The sequence below is a fragment of the Odontesthes bonariensis genome, chromosome 14 (assembly GCF_027942865.1).
Source record: "Odontesthes bonariensis isolate fOdoBon6 chromosome 14, fOdoBon6.hap1, whole genome shotgun sequence".
Lineage (NCBI taxonomy): Eukaryota > Metazoa > Chordata > Actinopteri > Atheriniformes > Atherinopsidae > Odontesthes > Odontesthes bonariensis.
This window is the reverse complement of record NC_134519.1, coordinates 34,414,748-34,427,712: the sequence shown is the minus strand read 5'-3', so window position 1 is coordinate 34,427,712 and position 12,965 is coordinate 34,414,748. Positions and strand designations below refer to the sequence as shown.

The 12,965-nt window shown below is 39.0% G+C and overlaps 1 protein-coding gene across 2 annotated transcripts in view; it reads right to left on the bottom strand.

The window, feature by feature from the left end:
• Positions 1 to 12,965, bottom strand: part of kcnn1a (potassium intermediate/small conductance calcium-activated channel, subfamily N, member 1a) — a 113,299-nt gene that overhangs the window by 93,515 nt on the left and 6,819 nt on the right. The window contains exon 1 of one of the 2 annotated variants that reach the window (XM_075484154.1): positions 11,986 to 12,032. The exons of the other annotated variant lie outside the window; for it this stretch is intronic. The gene's annotated coding sequence lies outside the window, so the exon portion shown is untranslated. Of the gene's footprint in view, positions 1 to 11,985; positions 12,033 to 12,965 lie in introns of those variants that run through there. 2 annotated transcript variants of the gene reach the window in all.

Here is a 12,965-nt window from a genome sequence, read left to right as displayed (position 1 = left end):
TGCATTTTAAACGTCTGACAGATCACCCACTAACATTTTCGTCCACTCTCGTCTCGTCAACGAAAACTCACACACGTCTCGTCATGTTTTCGTCATCAGAGAGCTATGTTTATCTCGTCACCGTCTCGTTATCGTCATGAAAAAAAGTGGCGTCAATGAAATGATTTCGTCATCGTCATCGTTGACGAAAACAACACTGCCTGAAAGCACTCTCTTTATTTGAGTTGACCAACAGTATTGCCCCATTTGTGTCTCTAGACTCATAATGCACGACTGCTTGATTGATGCGAGATTTGGGCTGATAACTCCATCACAAGAAGGAACCAGTCTATGACACATTCCCATACTGACGTGTATGAGACAAGGTTTTGACCAGAAATCGTAGTTTCAATGACACAACATTGTATTCAAAACTCATCCCCATAATTGCATGACAATAACTTGGCTACTACAATATCATCATACCGTATCTACTATGGAAGGCCCAAAAAGCCCCACTGCCACATGACAAATTCCCAAGAGCCAAAAAGAATATAGTGAACACAGTTTGAGTCAAGACTCAAGATACCAGCCACTCAACAAAGGGTAAAGAGGGGGGAATATGACATCTCTTGAAGCTGCTATGGGAATCTAAATCTGAAAATGTATCAGACACACAGCAGTATGTTAAGACACACAGATATGCAGCTAATCCTAAAATAATTCAATCTAGCCTGGAGAAGACAGTCTCTTCTTATCAGACCATATCGTAGTAGGAAAGTAGGTGATCAGCAGTGACTGCAATTGGCTGTTTAGCACTCAACTTTTTAAACAGTTGAAAGTGATGCAAACAGAACTTTGGAGGAGTTCTGTGTGTGCACAAGTGTGATATCACCATGAAACTAGTCTTAGAGAAGAAAGTGACACCAGGTGCAGCAATATCCAAGGCATATGATTACCTTTGTGTGCGTGAATCCTGAGTAAAAACAAATATCCTGCTTCATAAATGCATACCTTTAAATGTGGATTTAACTTTACACAATCATAAACATTAAAAGTGGAAATTAACATCTCTAACATCTCCTCTACCATTGTTATGACAATGTTTTTTTTAGCAATAAACAGTTGTCGTCTGTTTTCATATGTAATACTTGAATTTGATGTCTGGATTCTCTCAGTTTTTCCTGCCGTCCCTGAACACATGGATTATAATCACCTCCATCAGCTCTGTATTAATTCAGTGGCTCCCGCAAAAGGTTTCCTTTTCTCTCTGCCAGATGTCATTGTTAAGTTGATTCCTGTCTGCATTTTGTCAAAATGATTCCGTAGTTTTGTTTTTCATGTATTTTCCTGCCACTGCAGGAAAATTTAAAATGAGAAAATTGGTTATTTAAAATTAGCCTGCATTCAGGTCCTCGTCATCACACCACCGAATGACAAAACAATCCTTAACTTTGCCACTTTGGTCTGAAAATTACATTTATTCCTCGCTCTAACTAAAGGGACAATTAGCAATCATTCAGTGTTTTGAAGCATTAGGCATAAACATAAAAGGCATCTGATTCAAACAGATCAAGCTGGCCACTTTGCTTCACTTTGCTTCGTTTATAGTTAAATTTAGGAACATGTGGTCATTTGAATTGAAAGTCAATGCTTAAAATTTCAGTATGCAACAGATCGTTAGAACCTGCCTTTCACTTCAAGTGCAGAATTACAACTATCAGTGTCAACTACAGTTATCAGTGACTGATCAAATGCAATATAAGAGGATTGGTGGTTTCTTAGAAAGCTGATACGGTCGATCACAGTATCTTGTAGCAGTCACAGTGCCGTGTGGATTAAGAGTTCTTCAAACTTTGACGAAACTAACATTCCTGTGGGGGATGTTTACGTATGTGGATAAAAAACAGATCTCCATTTTCTTTCCACAAAGGGAAAAAGAGACAGAAACTGCCTAATTTACAACAACCTTCGGCCCTTTGAAAGCTTTTCGTGGAGTGGAACTCCAACAGACGCTTGCCATAAAATTGGGATAAACTAAAATGAACAAAGGATCTTTCTGTTGGAAAAGTGGGACACCGTACTATCTTATCTTCACCATAAATCGAAGTTGACACTTTAACACCCTTTTCCACCAGAGAACCGACCAGATGGCTACACACGAACTGAGAATACTTCACTAAGACTCACCTTTAATCGAATCTTAAACTATATTAAATGTGCTTGATAACCGTATACAATTTCTTTCAGGTTTCCAGCTAGATCACAAGACGCATATAGAGATAATTTGTACGATTCTGGCTTAAATATTGACTGAGAAATAATCTTGCTGGGAAAAGACAAACTCGCCGATGGAACAACATTGCCCCCTAGTGGTCTGTAGTGTTGAACATTTAAATCCCCACATACCCAGTCAACCGGACAAGATATATGCAACAATTTAACTTTTAACGATGTCCCTTCAGTATCTATTTGGTATTTGTTTGGTATCCCCATTGTTAACACAGAAAATTAACATTGTGTGGTTCGCTATTCATATGTCACGACTTTACAGATATTCATCTGAATTTCGAAACTCATAATCTTCTGTATTACGTTGTGTCTTATTTTGATGTCTTTATATTGCAAGTCTATGTTATATCTTTAACCTGCATATCTTAACAAGATGTGGTGTTTTCAGAATCACCGAGACAAATGTTCTATGAGACAGAGTAATGGAGAAATAAGAGTTTCTTTGTCTCATCCAGAAATCCCCATATAAATGCTGATCGCCTTACACAGACACCCAGGCAGACATTCACCACAGTTCAGGCATATCATTGGCTGAAAGAGTAGTGTAAGCTTACGTCATGCCCCACCTCCGAGAGTCAAACCACGGAACCCGCGAATCCAAACTCAGAAGAAAGAAGGAAGAGAAGAGAGAGAAGAAGGAGATTTGAGAAGACAAAGAGCAGAGCAGAGAACAGGACGCAGATCACAGTTGCTCAGAGAGAGTTGGAGATGACTTGAGAAGAAAAGAAGAGCTCACCAGAGTTTTGGGAGTTTCCCAAAGTCTCAGGAGAGAGCGGAAAGACGAGAGGATGAAGCCCTCCATAACCAAGGGAGGCCCCGGAGACGAGAAAGAAAGACCCGAACAAAGATAAGAACAGAATTAAGTTTTCCTACCAAGAAAGCCAACTCAAGCAACCTTTTATTAATCTTCTGTGAACTTAAGTTCACTTCATCAGAGAAGCAACGGACCAACTCTGACACTCGGAGGATTTGATCATCTAACCACAGCCCTCGGCACCATCGTTCCCGTTTCCCGGTGAAAAGAAGCAACTGAGAAGTCCTCTAAAGTCAGGCTTTCACAGAATGATAAATTAATCCGAAATGTCAGTATTTAGCGTCAAATAGTCAGCCAACCTAACTATTTGAATACATCCAGTATCTCTCCATTCCCCATATTTTATTTTCCATTCACTAAGTGTTTTATATAATCACCCATATTCAATGCATCTCCTGTTTGTTTTAAAGGTTCATGTTTTGGTCATATCATTTTAATAAATAGCTCATATATCTATATATATGTTATAATCACAGATTGTGTCGTATGCTTTCTTTACGTAATGCCTGTCCAACCAAACGAGAACTTTCACGTAAGTAGCGAGATATGAGACTGATTATTAATTGATTATTAAATTGATTATTAATTTAACATACCAGGATCGTAAGATTTTAACAGTCGTCCTCCCTGGACTGTAACTTAAAGCAAGTTAAAACATCAGCGAGGTGGTGCCCTAAATTCGAGGTTTAAGGTATTGAGACAGTGAATACGTCTTATAAATCCTTATATTTGATGCATATATAAATGCCCAATAACGCTACAATCTTATTACAGAGACTTGAACATGTTATTGGGATTAAAGGAACTGCATTAGGCTGGTTTAAGTCATATTTATCTGATAGATTTCAGTTTGTTCTTGTAAATGAAGAATCTTCCTCACACACCAGAGTAAGTCATGGAGTTCCTCAGGGTTCTGTGCTTGGACCGATTCTTTTCACTTTATACATGCTTCCATTAGGTAACATTATTAGACAGCATGGCATAAATTTCCATTGCTATGCTGATGATACTCAGCTGTACTTATCTATAAAACCAGATGAACCCAATAGGTTGGTCAGACTACAAGCATGTCTTAAAGACATAAAGACCTGGATGACTCAGAACTTTCTGCTTCTAAATTCAGACAAAACTGAAGTCGTTATCTTTGGACCTGGGCGCTTCAGGGAGAATTTGTCTAGCTATATAGTTATAGTTGGTATTTTCTTGGCTTCTCGTACTACAGTGAGGAACCTTCGAGTTATTTTTTACCAGAATTTATCATTTGACACAGGTTTCTAGGACTGCCTTCTTTCACCTTCGTAATATTGCCAAAATCAGGAACATCCTGTCTCAGAGTGATGCAGAAAAACTAGTCCATACATTTGTTACTTCAAGATTGGACTACTGTAATTCTTTATTATTGAGTTCTGATGAGAACTAGCAGGAGAGATCATATTTCTCCAGTTTTAGCTTCTCTTCATTGGCTCCCTGTTAAATTCAGAATATAATTTATTCTTCTCCTCACATATAAAGCTCTTAATGACCGAGCTCCATCATACCTTAAAGATCTCATAGTGCATTATTTTCCAAACAGAGTACTTTGCTTGTTGCCAGTATACGTCCGGGGAAGCAGACACCCTCTCTACCTTTTACCATCTAAAAAACATTGCCAGAATCAAAGGAATAGTGTCTAAACCAGACTTAGAAAGACTGATCCATGCGTTTGTCTCCAGCAGGTTAGACTGCTGTAACGGAGAACCTCAGGGAGGGGTCTCCTGCTGGTGCCCAGAGTCAGGACTAAACAAGGTGAGGCTGTGTTTCACTTTTATGCTCCTAACATCTGGAACGGTCTTCCAGAAGATGTGAGACAGGCCTCAACTCTGACAATGTTTAAATCCAGGCTGAAAACAGTTCTATTTAGCTGTGCATATGACACCTGAAAGTATTTTATCTGCACTCTTCACTTTTAAATTAATTAATAAATTATTATTTTTAATGGTTTTTAATTTTTATTATTATTATTATTATTATTATTTTTTTTTTTTTTTTATCTTTTTATTGCCTTCTTGTGATTTTATGTAGCTGTGAAGCACTTTGAATTATCTTGTGTACGAATTGTGCCCTTGCCTTGCCTTGCCTTGCCTTGCCTTGCCTTGCCTTGCCTTGCCTTGCCTTGCCTTGCCTTGCCTTGCCTTGCCTTGCCTTGCCTATGATCAAGCTTAAAACTTTCCTTTTGATAAAGCTTATAGTTAGGGATGGCTCAGGTGACCCTGAAACATTCCATAGTTAAGCAGCTTAAGGCCTAGATTGCTGGGGGACCTCCCATGGTGCACCTTTCCACACTCTTTTTTTTCTCCGTGTACATATAAGATTATTGTTGTCATCAACTTGTGTTTCTCTTTCTCAGCAGGTATCCCTGGTCTGGTGTTTGATGTCCCCTCTTTTCTGTACTCTCAATCCCCAACTGGTGAAGGCGGATGGCCACCCTCCCTGAGTCTGGTTCTTACTGTTAAAAGGGAGCTTTTTCTTTCCACAGTCGCCTTGCACACGAACACGACGGAGGATTGGAGGGAGTTTCGGTGCAATCAGTTGGTTTCCGTAGCAAGGCTACTTTTTTTTTTTATTATTGGCTTTGTATGTAAGAATTGAACTCATTTGGAACTATTATGATTGTATTACAATGAATTTGATTCTAATTGGCTTGTGTGTTAGAAGTGCCTTGGGTGACATTTGTTGAAATTTGGTGTTATATAGATAAAACTGAATTGAATTTAATTTAATTTATATGTGGAGTTAATCAGATTTCTACAGAAAGGAGATCAGAGGAGAGCTGCATCATATCTTCCCTTCACAATTTTTTTTGTGATATGAAGGCTTCATATCAGGGTCAGGTTGCACATGTCAGTAAATCATATTAACAAACTTGGTGCTCACCTGATATTTTCAGGACATGAGGGCGAAGGAATGGATGTAATTAGTGAGGCATGCAACAAAAATGAATGAATATAGGCTTATTCACAGTGGAGGAAATTGGGGGTTTGATTTTCAATATGTGTATGTTTCTGTGTAGTGTGCAAATCTGTGTGTACCTGCTGACAGCAGGTTCGATTGTCCAGAAAATTGTTTAATTTAATAGACAGATGAGTTCTTTTGAAATGAAAAGCCTCCACTACTTTTGGAAGAAAAAAAAATTATACTTTGTGTTATTAACCAACATTCCAGTTTGCATCTGTATAGACCAACAAAATGAAAAAAGAAAAACTTGTTTTGTCACAAGAAAGCTATATTTGTCATGATTCCAATAGGCGATGGTTGCTGTCATAATTATGATTACAATTAATTGAATTCCAATTGGCTTGAATTGGACTTTATTATCTAAGTGCCTTGAGATGACATTTGTTGTATTTGGCGCTATATAAATAAAAATGAATTGAATTGAATTGAATTGAATTGAATTGAATTGAATTGTCAGGACTATGATGCCATGTTTCCTGACAATTAATAAATAGTTGTCAAATCCTAATACCTTCTTATTACTGAATTTGAATACTTAGCAAATAATGTTATCAAAAATAATAAAGAAGTAAATAGGGGTGCGGATGTGGTTAGTCCTAACAGTCAACTTTATGTTTGGAATTGGAATGTTTTCCCCGTGCCTGTGGACCGTCACACCAAGTCATCCGGTTTCCTCCCACAGTACAACATCAAGCAAGATAGGTTAGCTGGTGATTCCAAACTTCCCATAGCGGTAAGTGTGCAAAGTTGTTTCCTTTGTTTCTGTGTCTCTGTGATGGACTGGAAGCCTATCCAGGGTGACCTGTTATAGGCTGGCAGCCCCTACGTGACACTAAACTGGATAATGTGAATATGGAAAAGCAAATGAACGCATGAATTAATAAATGAATGAACATGCTGACCTATGATTCGCCCCATGTGGACATATTGTCAATACAGTATTTCTATCAGCATTAATGTGTGATGAAGATACAGAAATAGATATTCACTATTTTTGGAAATGCCCTGTTATATCCAGGTTCTGGAAATGTGTAACCAAAGAGATAAGTGCGATTCTAAAGACGAGAATTTGTAAAGATCCTGGGCAGTGTCTATTGGGGCTGCCACCCCCAGACAAAAAAATAATAGGGAAAAAACTCCTGCTCACTAATAAATTACTATTCTTGGGTCGGAAATGTATTCTGCGAAACTGGATTTGTGAAAAGCCTCCTACAGTAACTCAGTGGTATAGGGAAGTATTTGGAGTTATTCCAATGGAGAGGTTAAGTGCAAAATTAAGTGGTAACACTGAAAACTTTAAAGCTGTGTGGCGACCTCTGATGGTCTACGCTCTGACCTTCTTAAAGGAGAGCTTACTTTCAACTGGAAATAGTGCCTGTCAGTTTTATGTATTTAACTATTCCCTCCCCTCCCCTCCCTTTTTTTTTGTGGGCTTTTTTAGTGTTTGTTCTGTGTTTGAAAAATAAAAAAATAAAGTGTTATATACGAGAAACTCAAAGGACACAACATAACTTACTGTTACTGTCAATTTCAGCTATAAGAGATGAGCCCAGTGTATATGTGAGATATCACTTCCTGAAAAACTGTATGAAAAATCACTTCAATGTTAAAATAAAAAAAGAGAGTTGCCAAAAAAAAAAGATACAGAAATAGTGTAGATTTTCTAACAGTGTACAATAACAGTGCAACTTTATCTTTATCCATCCATCCATTTTCCTATCCCAGCTGTCATTGGGCGAGAGGCAGGGTACACCTGAACAGGTCGTCAGTCCATCACAGGGACACGAAGAGACAAAAAGAGACAAACGAGACAAACAACAATCCACGCTCACACTCACTCCTAGGGACAATCTAGAATCACCAATTAACCTAACATGCATGTTTTTGGATGGTGGGAGGAAGCCGGAGTACCCGGAGAGAACCCACACATACACGGGGAGAACATGCAAACTCCACACAGAAAAGCCCCGGCCAACTTTATCTATATGACTATGATTTATGACTCACCATTTTTCTTACAAGTCACCAGTATTACGTGTGGTCAGGGTCAGAATACAAACACACTTACATTCACAAACCCACCAAACCACAAAAGCTTGAAATATTTGTAGCTTAAGTCTATCAGACAACTAAAGCTTCTTCATTAGGTAAGTGTTCCCTGGGTGACTATTTGACATCCAAACAGCAGCAAATTCCTCATAGACATTATCACTCTTAAGTGCCCTATAATCCATAGCAAAATCCCACAATCTTTACCTCTTATCAAACCGCACGTTCCACTGTAAGATCCAACGACAGCATCAAATGTATAAATGCCACCACCTGACAGTTTCTATTTTCATTGCACAGTGATTGTAAGTCATTTGAAAACAAGCCGGCTGTAAACTCTGGCTGGGGCACTTTCTTTTTCTCCCTGAGGCTAAAACATCAATAGCAGAGAGAAAAGCCAGGACAACCTATAGCACAGGACAGATCGATAGCACAACAAACTCAGTAAAGATTGACTGGAGAGTTGCCTGGAAACATCCTACTTTAGATTTATGATAGAAGGAGGACACGAGCCAACATGAGAAGCTAGAGGACAAGAAAGAAAGAAAGTTATGGGGGAGTCAGAAGATTCTCATTCTTTGGCCTTTCAGGGTCTAAATGAATCTGCACCAATGTCATTTCTGGATCATTTTTCCATTCTTAATGCCAATGAATAATACAGCAACAATGAGTGTTTATTTTAATTGTGTGGGCTTTTCTTAGATTAAAACACACACATTGTTTTAGATTAAACTTAACTGTTGAGAACAGGGAGAAAAAAAATGTTTTCTACAGAGGAAAAAAGTATATATCGGTAATATTCTAAATGTGAAAATGACTAAAATGCTTACAAAATGGTATGTGATATCAGCTTTTACTGCTCCTGCACTCTACCAGACAGCCCTTAGCATATGCCGCCAAGCTTCAGGATGCTTTGACTGGTGCAGCGGCGTCCCAAAAATTCAAACTAATTGAATATCCTTATCTGGCAATGAACTACCCCCTTTTCTCTGAAGTGAAACAGAGGCCAGCTCGAAAAGCAGCACATTCGAATTTGCCTAAAGACACTAGAGAAACTGTGACACACACACACACACACACACACACACACACACATACACCTTATTTCACTGCACTGCATTTATTCTGGATATAGGGTAGGTGAACCATAACCAAGCCTCACTCTGTACTCTGCTACAGTCGAGATAAAAGTTCTGGGTATTGTAGAAACAACCTGAAGCTATAGCATTTTCCCAGATTTTTCTTGTTTAATGAAATTAAGCACTTAATACTCCATGGATCTTTTAAAGTAAAGTAATTCTATTTAAAAAGCTTTTTTCTGTCTGACAGAAGAAAAGGTGGCTGGGGAGCAGAGACAAGTGACTAAGAGTGGACTCTCAAAGAAAAGGATAGGAGACAGCTGAGAAGCAGCTGTGTTTGTGAAAGGGTTAAAGAGAAAATGACAGTGACAAAAGGGGAACTGCATAGACCGCTGAACCATTAAGGGGTTAATAGTCAGAGGGAGGCTGATAATGGAGGCTGGAGCAGCTGTATAGGAACTGCAGCACACAGAGAGTCAAACACCATAGAAACCACTTTCATAAACCAGAGAAAAGCACAGGGAGAGTGGGTGAGGAAGGAAAACAGGCGCCACATTTTTTCAGCATGTCAACACTGTGTGGAAACTCAGAAACTAAATCTGTTGAATTACAAAAAAATGCATGACTTGTTTTACAAACAAATACTTTGAGTCATTCACTTCCAAAACAAATCTGGAAATTTTATCCATCCAGAGTTTTCAGATTTTTCACGCTCATTTAACACGACTGCAGATGTATGAGCCAACATAAGGTGTTCCTGAAGAAGGCTATATTGCAGTGATATAGTTAAGGATCCTTGAATCCCTTTGACTAGAATCTGCAACAAATTTATTATGACCTTTACCATATGATGACATGACTGTGGCATCCACATAATAATCATATACCAATGCTATCCCTAACGCTTAAACATAGTTACAAAAAAACAAGCAAATCTGCAGAAATATGCAGAGCATAAAACACATTCCAGAGAGATGACCTGTGGAGCAAGTGTTTTTCTTCAGCTGCAGCAACATCGCCTGTTGTCAGCTTCTGCACACTCTCAACAGGTCACACCTTTCACCTTACTCCAACGTGTCAGGGTTATTTGAGGCAATGGAGAGGGGCCTACGAAGCTGCGTAGAAAGCAGCGTCATCCAACACAGCTTCTTTTTCACTTTGAACAATATTGTGTGTTGACACAATATGCATGCTCTCAATAATCTTAATATATCAGATACACATACAGTACTGAACGTGCAGGATTTTTTTTGCATTCCCGTAAAAATTAATTTTGATAAACATGAACTGTTATCACATGATTGTTGAACTAAAGTTAAAGCTAAAGGCAGGATACTTCAGGTAGGACTTCTTGTTCCTCACTCAATATACTCATCAGTGGCCAGAGGAGGCTGTAATTAAGGTTTACAGGGAAATGGCTGTGTGTCATATGCAGTAAATTAAGTAGCATGACAGGGGATGAGTAGTCAGACTCTGACCTGTCTATAATAAAGACATGAGCAAAGGGAACAGCAAACATATCCAATAAGAGTGGCAGAGCAGTAAACTAACCATGAATACACACACAAATCTGCATGCACAGTTACTGCATACACACTCACACACACCAACACAAATCAAACACTGCATCAGAGTTCAACAGAAAGACGAGCTCTCCAAATGTGAATTTTGAAGGGTAGGCTGGGAGTGAAGCGTCGGTCGATTGTGTGAGCAAAGTTTGATGAAATTACACATCTCTCGTGTCTCAGCACTCCCACCAAACACAGTGTTTAATAAACATCACAGCCAGCAGGTGATATTGAAATGACTCAGAGAACTGCATGTTGACAATATTCTAACAGCAGTGTAAGGATGCATGCATACACACCTGCACGCTCAGACATGAAGCTGTGACTGTACAGCTGAATCTCTCCTACACTGTACTGAATGACACATATCAGCTTGTGGCAACATTATTCATTCTCTCAAACTCCTTGTGTTGTGATCGAGCCCTAATGCAGGAACAGCCCAAGATCAATAACCTAATTAGCCATAAAGCATATGCATTGCGGTGATACATTAAAAGCCTGACATTTCTTGGCAAAGCATCTCACAAGAATTACCATATAAATCAACGGCAGCCATTTATTAAGCAAAGAGCTGTTGTGGCATACTACAGAGTTATTTTAAAAATTTAAATGTTAGTTACAACACACATTAGAAACAAAAGGTCATGAAAGATAAACAGTTCAGTTACAAACTACAAGGAATGCTGACAGAGTGACAACATGCTGTGACCCTTCTTGTAGAGTAAGTAAGCACTGAGGATCAGACAACTGAGAAAACCCTCAACACGCTTTCTTTCCACTCTTTGTATTCAACTGGACCACAAGTAATTCAATACACCTCTCCTTGTGCTGGCTCACTCAAATGAAACGCAAAGTGAATTAACTGTATTAGGTAAAGCACTATTTAAACGCCACTTACAGTAAATGTGCATTTCTGTGGGCTACATCATACATGCAAGCCCATACTGCATGTGTGTTGATGGTGTGGAATGAATTATAAATCCAAAAGATTATCTTGTTCTGTACGATTCCTTGACCAAACTCAATACCCCAGAGAAAAACTGCTACACAACACTAGGCTGATCTCTCCATAGCAACACAGACATGGTAACACAAATCTATTTCAGAGCAGGAGCTCAGCGTAGCACTTAAAACTGCAATCCAAAAACTAAAAAAACAAAATAGGGAAAACAGCGCTCAATTATTAAAAGAGCTTCATGTTCATACTTACTATCCTTGTGTGTTGCCAGCTGCAGCCTACGCTAAGAGTCTCCCACACTTTCCACTCTTTGTAAAGTTGTTATCAGACATCTACAGCAGTGCCGCCCCTTTGTCATATACAGAGGATGTGAAGGATGTGAGCTAAGCAGCTGACATTTAATTGTTCAGCGAGGTGTGTTTTCTTTCAAGGTGTTGGCTGTGCTCACAGACGCGAATGCAGCAGTCAGTGGAAACATGGATGCCTAATGAGAGAAAAACAAGTGGAGCCTCTGTAACAGCAAAGAGATGACCGATAGAAAGTTTACATCCACATCATGTTCCTCTTGGCATAAGCCTGCAAGTAAATTATAAAGCTAGAAGCAGATCTGTCTACATCAATTGTTCCAAGATCCGGCATTCAACATTACCTCAGTGGTATTGCAGAGCCAACACAAACACACAGCTGATAACATAAGGAGAGGGAGCAGTCCAGTTTCTCCTGGCGTTTTCCTCATTTTAGACAGCTAAAAACATTTATACTCTGGCAGGATTTACTACAAATTAATTTTATCAGTTATAAGATAAACTCAACATTAAAGGTGGGGGGGTGGATAACAAAGGAGAAGATTTGCATGTATGAAAACAACAAAACTGCGAGGATAAAAATCAAGAAAACGAAAAATCTTGTTTTTTGTTGATTTTTTACACTGTAAAACTTACAGTCAACCACAACTAAATGTGAATATACATCCCCTGAACAGTGTCAAAGAGACTCTAAGTTGTGTGCAAGTGCCACTTTGATGGATACTGTGTTGACCTTTCCTTGATCATATAGGGTGATTATATGCATGTTGGCCTGCAGTTTGGCAGGAGCTGCACAAAAGCCCTTACTTTAATAGCTTTCCTCCTCTTTCAAGCCATTCATTCCTCAGTGACACATACTACCTTATGCTCTCCTAAAAGGTGGGCTGACACACACACTGTGGAGTAGCTTACAGGCCTGTTAAGGGC